At 34.5% G+C, this 15,488-nt stretch overlaps 1 pseudogene; it reads left to right on the top strand.

The window, feature by feature from the left end:
- Positions 2,975 to 7,634, top strand: LOC18778216 (annotated as a pseudogene).

Genomic DNA, 15,488 nt, shown 5'->3' with positions numbered 1-15,488 from the left:
CTAGTAAATAAAAGATCATTGACCCAAATTTGTACTTCAAATAACATTTACATCCAATACAACTCGAAATATAATTTAATAAAAATCCAGTTTCAAATCATTTTTTGAATCCAGTAAACCAAGCAAGCTCAAATACAAATCATCCGAAAATCCAATCTCAAATCAAGTCATACGAAAAACTCTCCACCCAAGTACACCTACGGGGAAAAATAACTAGTCAACCTTGTGTAATATATCGGCAAGGTAGCAGGGGAACATCCTGGGAAAATCACTGGCTAGACATTCACATTTGTGATACGAGTACAGACAATATACTGAGGCAACCGGGAATGGGGGAAAACTGATCAACCACCTGTATAGACAATCGGATAAGTGGATGGGGAAAATCCTGGCCAAACACCCACATAAGTAGGTACAGGTAATACACTGGCCGGACACCTACAAAGTAAACTCTATGTAGGTACATGCAATTCACTGGCCAGACACTTGCGTAATCAACATAGGTACATGCAATATACTGGCCGGACACTTACAGAGTAGTCTCTATGTAGGTACAAGCAATCCTAGTCATGTGTACAGACTTAACCGAAGGCAACCATAATTTCCGAAGGCAACTCATTACACTTTTTCCGAAGGCAACCATTTTATCTCTTCCGAGCCAACTCATTAATTCCCAAGGCATCTCATAAATTCTAAAAGGCAACTGGGAATAGGTTCCTAGGGTGGGTTTGAAATCCAATTCCAACACTTAATCATAAAAGTCCTCTTTTTCCACAAATCCCTGTTAACCACACTCTTTCTCAAATCCCTTCTTAGTTATCTCAAATAAAACACAAATCTTTCAAAACCAAATAAAGTTCCAAGTATGCAATATAATTAATTAAATCATCAAAATCCCCTTTAAACCCGAGATAAAACCCACAAATAAAATCCTTACTAAATAATGAATCGACAAACTCTCATAATTACCAACAAATCCTCCTGAAATATATTGTAAAATTAAATCATATAAAAGAATTTTAACATCAACCTCAAGTACTAAACCATGAATAAACTAATTAAAAATCATTCCAACCAAAACTGAACGCTTAGAAATTAAATACCATAAACAATTTATTAACTTAACTCAAGCCATATATAATCCTTCAAAATCGTTCTCAAACCAAATTCGAATATGCATAATATTCTATTTAGAAAACTAGTAACCATAAATCATCAAATCCATAAAACAACACAAATAATAATCACAATTCCAGAGTTTCATAAAACTATTTAGAAAACAAATATCCACTCACTCACGGTCCAAAGCGCAATCAACCCTCCGTGGTTTCGTCCAGAACGATTTGTAGTGCCAAAGAACCTTATACGTCCAAATTGGTGGAGAAATGAGAGAGAACGAGAGGTTTGAAGTTTAGGAAAAACCGGCGCGATTTCTGCAGATTCCAGCGAGCTGCTGGCGGTTCACGGCGGGGCTTGGACCGGGTTGTGATGGCGGTGCACGACTGGTCAGTTTGGTAGCTGGGCCATGGATTATGGTGGCCGGAAGTGGTGGTTCGAAGGGAGGAGCGACGGCTGCAAATTTTTTGAAGGGAGAGGGCCTGCGCGCGGAGAGAGAGAGAGTGTGTGTTTTCAGATTTATTGAAAACCAACTTCAAAATAATTACGGTTATGTCATTGAACTTGTTTTGATTGTAACTTCTTCGTAATAACTCCGAATCGAGTCCACTACGTGTCTACGGGCTCATCTCAGTACGATCTACTTAAAAGTACCAGTCACTGCCCCAAAAATCCTTCCGAATCAAAAGTGACCAAATTACCCCTACATCGGGGACAAAATTGTAATTCCACACTTAAATTTAATTTAATTTAAAATTATTAATATTTTTGGGTTGGGATGTTACAACCCACACTTGTGACTGATGCCATACTTTGCACACTCAATGCCATGGCATCACTCACTAGCTGGTTTTCATATCTTGTTCCCAGCACGCAAACATCCCTATAAGTCACCAAACTCCTTGCAACTTTAATGGCAACATCATTGTCAAGGAGTAATGAGTCGTTTATGGTCATTGGTCCTCGTGCGGAAGCAGAGTAGGGCATCCACACTAGTGCAGCCCATTGTCCCCATGTCTGTGTTGGTGGAGCTAGGTTTAGATCAAGAGAAAATGGGAATGAATAGGCCATTTTATTTCTGAGTTTGAGGAGATGGGTTTAGATTTTTCTGAGTTTGAGGAGATAGATTTAGATTTTTCTGAGTTTGAGGAGTTTTGATTTTTTTCTCCCCTTGTTTCCTTTTATAGACGTCTATTATGACACCCGTTTTTGATTTGTACCATGTATCCATGATTTCAACTCCGTAATTTGTAGGGCCTCCCCATAGTAATAATAATTTTTTTAAAAAGTAATTTACAAGGCCGTTCTGTCATTTCCACTCCGTGTTTTTCACCTCGAGCTCCACACCTCCGTGATAATTACTATATTTTAAATTTTAATTAATATATTTGTAAAATAAAAAAAATGAGAGGAAAAAAAAAAGGAAAAAAAAGGGAGATAAGAGATATAACTAATTGCCAACAGTCTATATAGTATATCGATTAACATAAATACAATGTATCTATATATATAAAGCAAAAGGCAGATAATTGTGAAACATTCAAAATACCAAAAAATACCCTTGGTTAATGCAAACATTAAGAATTAAAATTATTAATTAAATGAGGATAATATGGTAAATTCACAATTTTTCATATTAAAAAAATTAAAATTAAAAGAAAAATCAGATAATGAATCCCATTTTTATGGAACACAACTACCCATTATCTTTTCTAATTCAAAAATAAATTTTAAAAATAAATTTTTTAAAAAAAAAGGCTCTTGCAGGCGCGGAAGCGCGTGCGGAGAAGCTAGTGTCAATTATACAATTAGTCTATTAAAATTCTTATCAAATATGAACAAAATCCATGTCAATTACACAATCAATCTAACCAAAATTAACACCAATTAATCTATCCAAAAGTACATGCGATTTGGATGAATTTTTTAAAGGACATATGACTTTTTAATGAGTTTATGAAGTTAGCCCAATTAAAAATTGACATGTGGCGCTTTGCTAATAGATCATTTTAAAAAGGAATTAAAATGAGAAGCGCTGGATTACAACCCCAAAAACGTTGTGTCTTTTTTCTTCTTCTTCGGAGAGCTCTGCAACTTCAATTCTAAAAGTTCTTAAAAACTTCTAAACTTCATAACTTTGGTCGTGGGACTCCGATTGACGAACCGTTTTCTCCTACATGATCGTGAGATCGAGCCTAACAATCTAAGGTAATATTCAGGGTCTCACACAACAGCAAACAAAACAACCTCTGTGGCCTTTCGTCGAGCACCTTGCGTGCATCTCTTGGGGTCGTCGTTCTGCTCGCCATGGGGTCCGCTCAGACCTCCACAGGTATCGATAGCCATTTTTCCGGCCAGTTCGTGGGGTCAAACGACCCCTCTTGTCCCTTAATCCGTCTGCCCCTGCCTCCCAGTCAAACCCACCATCGCCTCCTCGTCTCTCTAACACCATCTCTTGCGGCTACTGCGATTTCAAGTCATCTGATATTGCTGCTCAGGGACACCAGGACTATATGGCTTCAGATGCCAACCTTTCGGAAGCGCAGGTTTGTTTCTTTTCCTTTCTGATTTTCTTCCCAAATCTCATGTTTTCTTTCAGTTTTCATGTTGTGGCATGATGTGGCTTGATGACTCTCTCATATTGTGCCATGGGCCAATAGATCTGATCCAGAAGGCTTATATTATCATTTATTCTAGCTTGAATCTTTGGTTGCAACTGGGAACCTAAATTTGAGCTTGAAAAAGTGGGCGTGAGTTGGTTGAGAGGCATGTATTGTGGAAGAGTTAGACTTAGATAGTTTCACTGAATAGGAGTGAGGGCTGCAGGGGTGAGGCTGAGTGCGGCGGAGGCCTAGGGGGTTAGCTGGTTTCACAATTTATTTACAATTTGTCGAAGTACTATAATTTTAAACAAATTTAATTTGTGGGACCAGTTATTTTTTACTAATTTTTTTTTAAAATTATCTTTATTCATTTTACTTTTTTGTTTTTCACTATCTTCTTACTAGCTTCTCCACACGTGCTTCCGCGTCTTTAAGAGGTTTTTTTAAAAAAATTTTAAATTTATTTTAGAATTAAAAAAAATAATGAGTAGTTGTGTTCCATAAAAATAGGATCTATTATTTGACTTTTCTTTTAATTTTAATTTTTTTAAATATGAAAAAGTGTGAATTTACTATATTATCCTCATTTAATTAATCATTTCAATTCTTAATGTTTGCATTAACTAATGACATTTTTTGGTATTATGAATGTTTTACAATTCTCTGACTTTTGCTTTATATATATAGATAATAGGGATAAAAATGTAATTATGACATTGCAATGGGTGTGTAAACAATTTTTAGAGTGTCTTTGGAACTTTCTAACAAAAGAATAAACGGAAGTTAACGGATGTGAAACACCAAATACAAAGTTTGTGTAGTAAATTTTCAAAAATAAATTAAAGTAGAAACGACCAACATCTCTAGAACATTGACGTGTAAGGACAATAAACCTTAATAATAACATTAATATGAAAAAACTCAATAATATTGAAAATCCAGGTTTTTACACAATCACAACACAAACATATTTGATAGAGAGGACTAGACTAGTCTAGTAAAATGTCTAATCATCAACCTCTTATAAATAACTCTCTTTAATCCTCCAAGTTAGCCAACAATATCCATATTATGCCCTAAATGCACATGAAAGGTAGGCATTTTGCTACTCTAGTCTAGTCTTCCCTAACGAACGAGGCCTTAAAGATCGGCATCATAGCACTCCAAAATGCTCTATATCATAATTTAGTATCACACTTCTGAAAAACAGCACCCCTCCCTCTCTTTCACCCTTACCACAGTATTAATCTTATTTCAAATACTTCTTATTTATTGATCATATTCAGGGCTCTTAAGGGAGACAATGTATCAGTTTCAAGTGTAAACCTCGAGAAGATACTTAGCATGAAAGGAGGCAAAGGAGAGTTAAGCTATGCTAACAATTCCAAAGCCCAGGTAATTAGTCCATTAATTGTTTTTTCAAAATTTCAAGTTGCTTAATTTATGTGCCAAAAATACTTTTGTCCTTAATTTTTGAGGCCAAACATGCCAGTTCCATGCTTCACCTGCTTAAAGAAACCCTAGACAGAGTGCAGCTGAGCTCTCCGGAAGTCCCCTTTGTGGTTGCGGACCTTGGATGCTCAAGTGGAAGCAACAGCATCAGCACCGTAGATTTGATCATCAAGCACATGGCCAAGCGCTATGATGCCTTGGGATATGAGATATGACTCACCTGAGTTCTCAGCCTTTTCTCTGATCTCCCTAGCAATGACTTCAACACCCTCTTCCAGCTCCTCCCTCCTCTGGGCAACCACGGCGGCAGCATGGAGGAGGCCCTTGTCGCCGACAGCCACCGCTCCTACTTCGATGTGGGAGTCCCGGCTCCTTCTACCGGCAGCTTTTCCCGTCGAGGTACATTGACCTTTTTCACTTGGCGTTTTCCTTGCATTGGCTCTCACAGGTAATTAATCCATTATTCGTTGTGATAGATGCTTATACCTAATAATTAGTCACTTAATTACTTCTTGTTGTCACTTCATGTTTATTGTGTAAAGAGGACTAAACGTACTTAACATTAGTTCTTGACCCAAAATTATAATCTGGCAGAAGTTTATGTAGAGACACTTTTTTGAGGAAGTCCCGTTAGCATTTCTTTTAAGATGCCCTCTCATATTAATTGATAGTTCTTCTATGTATTGCGTGGGTCCCAGGTGCCAAAGAGTGTGCTAGACAAGAGATCAGCAGCCTACAACAAAGGGAGGGTGTTCATTCATGGAGCAAATGAGAGCCATTGCATACAAGAAGCAGTTCCAGACAGACTTGGCAAGCTTTCTCAGGTCAAGAGCCAAGGAGCTCAAGAAAGGTGGCTCCATGTTTCTTGACTGTTTGGGCAGGACCTCAGTGGACCCCACTGACCAAAGTGGCTGAGGCCTTCTCTTGGGGACCCACATTCAGGGTCCTTGGGATGATCTTGTCCAAGAGGTAATCATGATATATACATTGTCACAACATAATACCATATAAGCTTTATATAGCTAAGTCACATTATTGTGCTTTCCTATTTTTTAGTAAAAGTGATTGAGGGAGGTGGATTTACACATAAATATTAATTAGGTGTTTGGGATTTCAAACCTTTACGTATATGGGTAGAGGTAGAATAGCTCAACCAACTGAGTTATATCCCACCAATTCAATTGGCAGACCAAAAAGTAAAAGAACAAAACGAAAAAGAAAGAAGGGAAAAAAATAGAGATATGCATGAGTAGGTGTTATTGGATTCAAGACCTTATTATGAATTTTCACTGATCATGATTAAGTTGTGCTAATTCTTGGATGGTCCCCCATAAATTGATCAAGCCCTCCATTAATTTGTCCATGATATTTTTGTCGGCAAAATAATAGCTATTGTTGACTGTTGGGTGGTCCATATTATTGACCATGGATCAATTGGGTAGCTTTTTTTTTCAAACAAAATTATAATCATAATATTATATTACAGGACAAGGACATTTTGGATCAGTTAAAATCAGTGTTCATAAGATTCTCTACTCAGAGCGATACACATGGTTATATATTACAATATGTTCATGGTTGGTGTCGATGACTTTAGAGTAAATTGCATCTTTTTTTCTGGGAAAAATCTTGCTCTGACCCTAATATATGATTAATGTTTCATGTACCACATTTATTAAATATTAGATATAATATTAGGACATTATTCTTTTGTTAGCAAGAGTTCAAAAATGTGAAGTCATTTGTTCTCAGTTTGAACTCTAATCCATCCCAAATTTGTCATGTCATGAATTATGAGAGCATATAATTACAAACTACCGGGTGGAAAACACTCTCTTTTATAAGAAATTTGTGATCGGCCATATGCGGATAAATTTAGTAAAATAAATATTTGACATAAACATGTGAGTGTGTAGATTTATTATCTTCTTTTTTTTCGCAGGGTCTTATCACTAGTGAGAAACGCAATAGTTTCAACTTTCCTGGGTATGCCTCAAGCTTACAAGACTTCAAGGAAGTAGAGGAAGCTGATGGTTCATTCACCATAAACAAGCTTGAGATTTTCAATGGAGGAAGCCCCCTTGTAGTGAACCAAACAGATAATGCGGCTCAAGTTGGTCGAGCCCTTGCCAACAGTTGTAGGAGTGCGGGCAGAGTGCTCATCGATGCACGCATCGGTGAACACCTTAGCAATGAGTTGTTTTCGAGAGTGGAACAAAGGAGCTCAAGACATGCCAAAGAGATACTGGAGCAAATACAATTCTTTTACATAGTGGCATCACTTTCTCTTGCTTAATTAGGGCGTTTCCCTTTCTTTCTTTTTTTTTTTCTCTAGTTGTGTTATTTTCATTGCATAGAAGATAAATAATCCAACATACAAAAGACACTAGCTCCTCTTTTGTCCTTCTTCTGTTGTCACCAAAGATTTCATGGACAACAAAACCACAAGAGTCATCAACGAAATCACCAGCGTAACCAAGCGAAAAATCTAGCAAAAAAATGGGTAAAACAACCCCAAGAGAGAGGGGAGATATGGGGGCAGAAGAGGGAGGAGAGGATGGGAGAAAGGCGAAGACCCCCAAAGGGCTGTTGGTTGGAGCCAAGTTCCAGAGGGGTTTTTTTTTTTTTTGGAGATTTACTATAATACCCAATATATTAGTCTAAATTATAAAAAAGCCCTATATGAAATGGACTTTAGAAACACACCCAAATTTCATTTACAACATAACAAAAAAGCTTTTAACTTGTTTTAAATTACAAAACTGTCATTGATTTCTTAAAAGAAACTCAACCCAAAAACCTCGTAAAAAAAAGTCCAAAACACTCAATGGGGCATTAAAGTAATTTAATAATTAAAATTAAATTCAATAGGGTCAGCTATTATTTTTTGAGTTTTTTTTTGAGTTTGTTTATAGAAATTAAATAGTGTATGATTTATTTATAGTTTTAATATTAAGAATGGATATATAATTAAATATCTCCTTTTTTTTTTCTTCTTTTTTTCAGAGATAGTTTCGTAAGATTTCGAGGGGAGGGTTGATTTGCTCTTCCTTTGTAGCTTATTAAAAAGGCAATCACCTTTTTCATAGTTGTACGAATGAGCTTCAATTTTCTCTAGCACCTATTACAGTGCTATTTGATTACCTCAACTTTTTTTGGGAAAAAAAACAGATTACCTCTACTTTTCTTTCTTCCTCTCAACGTTAATTTATTTATGTTTGAAATTTTTATAGAAATGTCACTTGAATATGTATTTTAGTTTCAATTTGTCACCTTAAAGAAAAATTTAAGAGACATGTCATCTTAATTTTTCAAAATTCATAATTTGTCATCTGAATTTAAAATCATTCAATTTTCCATCCGTTATTAAGATATTTTAGCCTTTTCATTTTCAAGGAAAATAAAAAAAGTTGACTCTCTCTCCCTTCCTCCCCCACCCCTTCCCCCGTCCCGCCAGTTTTTTTTTCCCCACCCACGACCTGACCACCCCAGCCCCTACCCGCAACCCACGCCCACCCTCTCACTTTATTTGATGACTGCATGCCAAAGTACCTAAGCGATAAACAAAGAGCGCAGAGAGTGCTCTCCCTGCCAACAGATCAATAATCCAAACTCTAAATCCTTAATTTAATAAACCATTTATTTTGAATTTAGAAACATTCATAAACTTTAGAAATTGAAACAAGCTTAGAGAGAAAAATTCACAAACTCACAGAATATTATCATGGTTTTATCTGTCGGAGTCAAATAGAGAGAGAGGGTGGGGGAGAAAAAAATAACAGAGGAGAGGGAAGGGGGTAGTGGGTTGGGGGGCGGAGGAAGGGAGAGGGAGAGTAGAGAGAGACGGCAGAAGCGGGATGGAAAAAAAAATGCAATTTTCAATTTTCTTTCTTCATTTTTTTTTTAATTTTTAATGGTTGGTAGGAAAGACGACCCTGATTTTTAATGGTTAATTTTTAAAAGATATATAATTTTTTTTATAATGATTTTTTATTTTTAAAATATTCTTAACAATAGATGGAAAATTGGATATTGTTAAAGTCAGATGACAAATTATGGATTTTGAAAAATTAAGTGACATTTCTCTTAAATTTTTTTTTAAAGTGACAAATTGAAACTAAGGTATATGTTCAGATAACGTTTCTACGAAAATCTCTTTATGTTTTAATATAAGGTGCCAGGTTATTAGTGGACAATGGTAGTTATTTCAGTTGCAAATTTCTGAAGTTTTTAATTATTAGGCTTTAATTCAACAGGCTGCCTTGCTAATTAAAAGAGAATCACCTTGATCTGGTGAACAGAATATGAATATATCAGCATATCTTCTGGTAGCATAAAGCTCACCATTTTCTCTACATTCCCAGAATTACTTTCACTTCTGCACGAACCTTTCCGCTATCAACCATTTCAACATAGTCAACAGCCTCTGCAAAGAAAAACTGTCCCTTGAATTCTTGGAGGTAAAATCATCTTAATCCTCTCTAGTTAAACATGGATTATGCACATCCCCATCTATGACCTATATCGAGCCACACAACCCCAACAAAATTAACTAAGCAATTGAAAAAAAAACCCTCAATCCCTTAGGTTTACTTCGACTAACAAAGATGAGTAACAAAATGAATTAGAATTAGATTAAGTCAAACATTTAATTTTCTGATTATATAAAATAACTTCAAAAACCATCAGAGCCTCATAGTTTTTTTTTTTCTTTTTTAATGAGATCATAGCCTCATAATTCCTAACCATGTAGCGTAACAAATTAAAATCTTGACCATTAAACAAAAAATATTTGCTTGATGCTCGTGATCCGGATCAAAATATTACATGCAGGCCTTCAATTCCCAATACCGTTGAATCAAGCTTTAGCTAGCTAGAGGACCTATTCCCTTTTATTATGGTTGCTTTCTATTACATCCATTCAGATCCATCGACCCAAAATATGTTAATGCCTAAACTTAACTCTCTCTCTCTCTCTCTGCACAAAACACAGTGCAGCACCTCAGAATACATGTCCTATTGTTATCAACACTCACTCAGATGAAAAACAGTGTGTATGGGGATGTGCAAACTCAACCTTGTAAGCCAATCAAGCATTGCAAAAGTCCTACTCTATTTGGGGAACCAGAACTATTAAAGAAACAAAAACGTAATATTCAGAGGCTAAAACCTACGAATTGCTTTCACGAATATATCTATACCACATAGGCTTATCTTTGTCCTCACATAACCCAACCCCATGTTGATTTTGCCTCATAAATTTATATCAAACTATGATTTGGTTTGAATGATTTTGGGAAGGCTGTTCCTCCGATGTGTTACAAAATTATGCTTCTCCGATAAGGATTGTTATAAATGGATAAGCATTTTCTAGTGGTACTCTATTTTAGTCTGCCTTTAAGAAACTAAGAACCGTGTGCAATAAAAATACAAGAATGTTAGCTACATTTTCCTTTTGCTTTCCTCTTATAGCATTTCTCGTACACATTTACACAATTATATAAAAAGTTCTTGAATATTTTATATTCATAAATTTATGTGTGAGTGAAATACACTTGACATACAATGAACGGGGTAAAGAAAGAAAGAGCAAGAGAGGGAAGATAACTAGCATTTTGTCATGGAAATATATATGCAAGCGGTGTCATGCACATAAAATCACACTGGTGTGTACTTGTTCATGATAGTTCTTCCTCTTCTATTATTTATCTTGTATGGCGATTTCTAACTGAACTGCACACAAAAAGGGAGGGGGGCATGGTGGCAGACAAATTTCATGACACACATGCAGCACAAAAGTGACAAAAAACTAGGGATCATCTCTCTATTTTTACCATCCCACCTTTGTTACTGAGCTACATTTTAACTTTTACCATCCTCTTCTTCAAGAAACCCCAAAAACATAATAAACTCTTAGTCAATTGAAGTACTACTCCATTAATATAAAAGGCATCATCACATCACAATCCAGGGCCAAGACCAATTCAAAGTAGAGTGATTATTTCACATATCCACTCCACCATTATAATAGAAAGTTACGTAATCACACTATATGGACCTTTTGCATGAATTATTTGGAGGAATGTGAAGTAGGATTATAAAAAGAATAAGCTATATATGCCTATAGATAATAATAGTAATATCATAGTAAATTACATTTTATCCATTTCATTTTCGTACCCGACTAGCAAAACGTCGCAACATCGTCCATAAATTTTTTGTAGGGTTACACTCTTAACTTTCTGTTACATATTCCATAAAAAGATTTACATTGCTACGTTTTGAGAGTATCAAAATAAAACGACCCTGTAAGCTATAATTGAGGATGATAATTGACTCGTGATATTATATATATATATATATATATATATATTATAGGGATAGTTATAATTTGCGAAGTTAAGGAAAAGTAATGGATGAGAAGAAGAAGAAGAAGAAAGTGGCCCTGCCTTGTTTCATGTGAACCGGCGACCATCACGGGGCATTGAAGAACTTTGAGAGAAGTTGCAAAAAGGTCATATGACTCATATCTCTCATATGTCATAAGAGGGTGAAAATAAAGTACAAAGAGAGCAAAAGCAAGAACAAGATTCCAGATCTTCAGAAATTTTGTTTAAAAGCACATTAGGGTCGTACACTTTCACTACAAGTTTGTGAGAATTTTGTCTTTCCCACTTCCTTTTAGAGTGTCATATTGTACCTCTCTCTCTCTCTCTTCAACACTCCTTTTTTTTTTTTTTTTTAAGTACAAGCGATGGTCTAAACTACAATGGAGAGGCTTTCTCTCACACAACCAAGATGCCATTGCAGTTTGAACCTGAAACCTCTAGTATGCAAATAAATAATATTTTTCACCAGGCTAGACTTTATCGGCCTCTTCAACACTCTCTGAAATCTCTATTTTGAATATTGCAAATCGAGAAACACTAAAGATTAATTGGCTGTTTTCCTATACTAAAAAAAATTTTGGGAAAGAATTTTCTTTTTATAAAGAATGTTTTCAAATATACTGATTAGATTGTCAATTTAAATAATGGATCAAGTGGAGAACGACCATTTTAAAAAGAGTAGTTGATCAATTCTTATTTAAAATATGTTTGAATGCGTAATTCAAATTAACAGTTTAACAATGAGTGTTATTAAACAAACTCTAAAATTAATTGAGTACTAATATACTTTAATATAAAATAACCAAAAAGGATATACTGAATTGTGAAACAAATATAATTTTAATAAGTACACTCTACTCAATTAATTTTAGAATTCGTTTAACAACACCCTTCTTTTTTCCTTTCTTTGTTTTTCTTTACAATTCCTCAAAAACCTTTCTTTGAGGTCTTCTAGTGGAAGAGTTAAAAGAGTCTTCGGAACAAGACGTAAATTATGAGCTTTGCTCAATTGCGTTTGATGAACATTCATCACTCCCTTTTGGGTAAAGACAAAAGTCAAATAAAGTTGGAGTGTTTACACTTGGTTTTCAATATTTTGACTTTGAAATTGTGTAAGGATTCATCTCCTCCTCCATTCATTGTTTATTTCAAATAAAGGATTGCTTTTTTCTTTTTTTCTATTTCTTTGTGTGATAGAGCTCATATAATTAGGGTGTATCAGGGATATTTTTGGTACTTAAATAGGGTGTACTTAATTAATTTTATATTTTGATTTAAATATTATGGTGTATTTAGATCATAGGGTGTATACTCAGTTAATTTAAAGTTCGTTTAATAACACCCTTAACAATTTAACAACGTAACATGAAAGATTAACAGTTTAACAATTTATTAATTTATAATATTTGAATGTTAGATTATCTGCCAATTGACAAGAGAAAGATGTTGACATTCTTTTACCATCTAATAATCTATTACGTTTTCATGTAAATGAAATGTTGACAATGGTGGCACTCACTCATTACATAAATTAACTGTTTACTGCGTTAATGAAAACTTATCTCATCTAAAGAACCAACTAATCCAATTAAGCCTTTTGCCCTTTCGGTTAGGAAAGTGGATTGAGTTGTTAGAAAGACAAGAAGTCAAACTTGAATTTGGGACGAAAAGGGAACCTTGATTATGGGGCGATGGTTAAATTAATTAATAAGAGAATTATTAGTCATCATTTGGCTTTTAATAGATTGCTTTGGTCCTCGTCATCCAATTAAAGTTGGATCTTAGAGTAATCCTACCCATAATTTCTTCTATTCATCAGTTTATAAATGTTATTTGAAAGGATTATTGGCCAATAATTCTCTCTTAATTAAGTTATAGCAGAAATGCAAGACACATTTCTTGTAATAATAAAAACGTTTGTAGGAGTATATGCACTCCATTGTTTCCTTTTTCAGCATGGTCGGTCTCTATGCATTTATGTATCTATTTCAAATATTTTGAACTCCACATATAGAGATGGCCATGGGGCTTTAGTTCATGTGGTGTAAGATTGGTGGGATTAGGTAGAGGTCTAATTAAGTACAAACTATCATGCAAAAAGATAATGTTTACTAGTGCTTACTTTTTTTATACACCCGTGGTAAGGTTTCTTCTCTTGCTTGCAGTTGAGAGGATAAAGTTATTCAGTTAGACCTACGACTAAGCTCATATGTGTAGAGAAACTCGCCTAATTCTCACGACATAGCCCAGTTTTTTATACTAGTTGTGTTCCTATCAATAAAATCCTATCGTTATTCTCTCAAAAACACTGCTGACTCACCAAAAAATTGGTAAACAACCCCAAGAGAGAAAGCATGAACTAGGAGGAGATGAGGGAAAAAAGGGGAGGGACGAATAGGGGGAGGAGGGAAGGGTAGAGAGGGGTGGGGAATGCGGCCACCACCCCAAAAGGGGACGATGACTGGAGCTAAGTTCCTGAGGTTTATTTTTATTTTTAAAGAGAGTTCCTTAGAGTTTTTAGAGAAAGACAAGTTTTTTTTTAGTACAAGAGATAATCTAAACTATACGATAGGGTGATTTTTCACACACATACAATCAAGACCTTTTTGCATTCGGCTAGACCTCGTTGCCTAGAGAAAGACAAGTTAACAACCTATACATTTTATATAATACCATTAGAAACTTCCACGCATGTTATACATGTGTCGATGGAAGTTATTGTAGGAGCAGTTACAGTAATTAAAAGAAAAGTGTCGGTTGGAGAGAAAAATTGGTGATTAAAAACTAATGCTAAATTACTGTATTACCTTTAATTAATTAATAAATCTTTAATCTATATATATAAAGCAAAAGGCAGAGAATAGTGAAACATTCAAAATACTAAAAAATGCCCTTAGTTAATCCAAACATTAAGAATTAAAATTATTAATTAAATGAAGATAATATGGTAAATTCACACTTTTTCATATTAGAAAAATTAAGATTAAAAGAAAAATCAAATAATAAATCCTATTTTTATGAAACACAACTACCCATTATTTTTTTTAATTCTAAAATAAATTAATTTTTTAAATAAAAAAAAAGCCTCTCACAAGGTACATAACTGCCTTTTTAATCGTAGAGTATACAATATGATAGACATATAACTGTCACTTATTCGGAATATAATCTATATATATAAAGCAAAAGGCAGAGAATAGTGAAACATTCATAATACCATAAAATGCCCTTGGTTAATCCAAACATTAAGAATTAAAATTATTAATTAAATGAGGATAATATGGTAAATTTACACCTTTTCATATTAAAAAAATTAAAATTAAAAGAAAAATCAGATAATGAATCCTATTTTTATGGAACACAACTACCCATTATCTTTTTTAAATCTAAAATAAATTTTAATTTAAAAAGCCTCTCGCAGGCGCGGAAGCGCGTGCAGAGAGGCTAGTATACATAAAATAAATAATGCTCTTGGCAACTTAAACTATAAATCTTGATTTTTATTATCACTAGAAATTTCCATGCATGCTATACATGTGTTGCGTTGATGGAAAGTAGAAGTTACAAAAACATAGAAAAAGTAGGGATAAAGGGAGGGGTGATTAAAAATTAATAATAAATTATCAACGAGATCTAGCTAAATAGAAATTAGCCTTAATTTTCGAACTTTCATTTCATGGTACTTTAGCGAGAGATATATGTATGAGAAAACTCCCCTTCTTCTTTCTAATTTTGGTAAAATAATAATAATAATAAATCTATTCTTACGTTATTAAATCTATTCTTAAACTTACCATTTTTCTGTTGACAAAGGTCACATGCTATGCATGTCGGTGTGGGAAGGAAGTTACTCCGGGAAATAGGAAGACATGTTTTTGTTTAAGGAGAAAAATTTATTTCTAACCGTTATTATACCTTTATTGTATCA

This window comes from Prunus persica, chromosome G4 (genome assembly GCF_000346465.2).
Source record: "Prunus persica cultivar Lovell chromosome G4, Prunus_persica_NCBIv2, whole genome shotgun sequence".
NCBI lineage: Eukaryota > Viridiplantae > Streptophyta > Magnoliopsida > Rosales > Rosaceae > Prunus > Prunus persica.
Note: the sequence above shows the minus strand (reverse complement) of the source record. Positions and strands in the feature narration are given on the sequence as shown.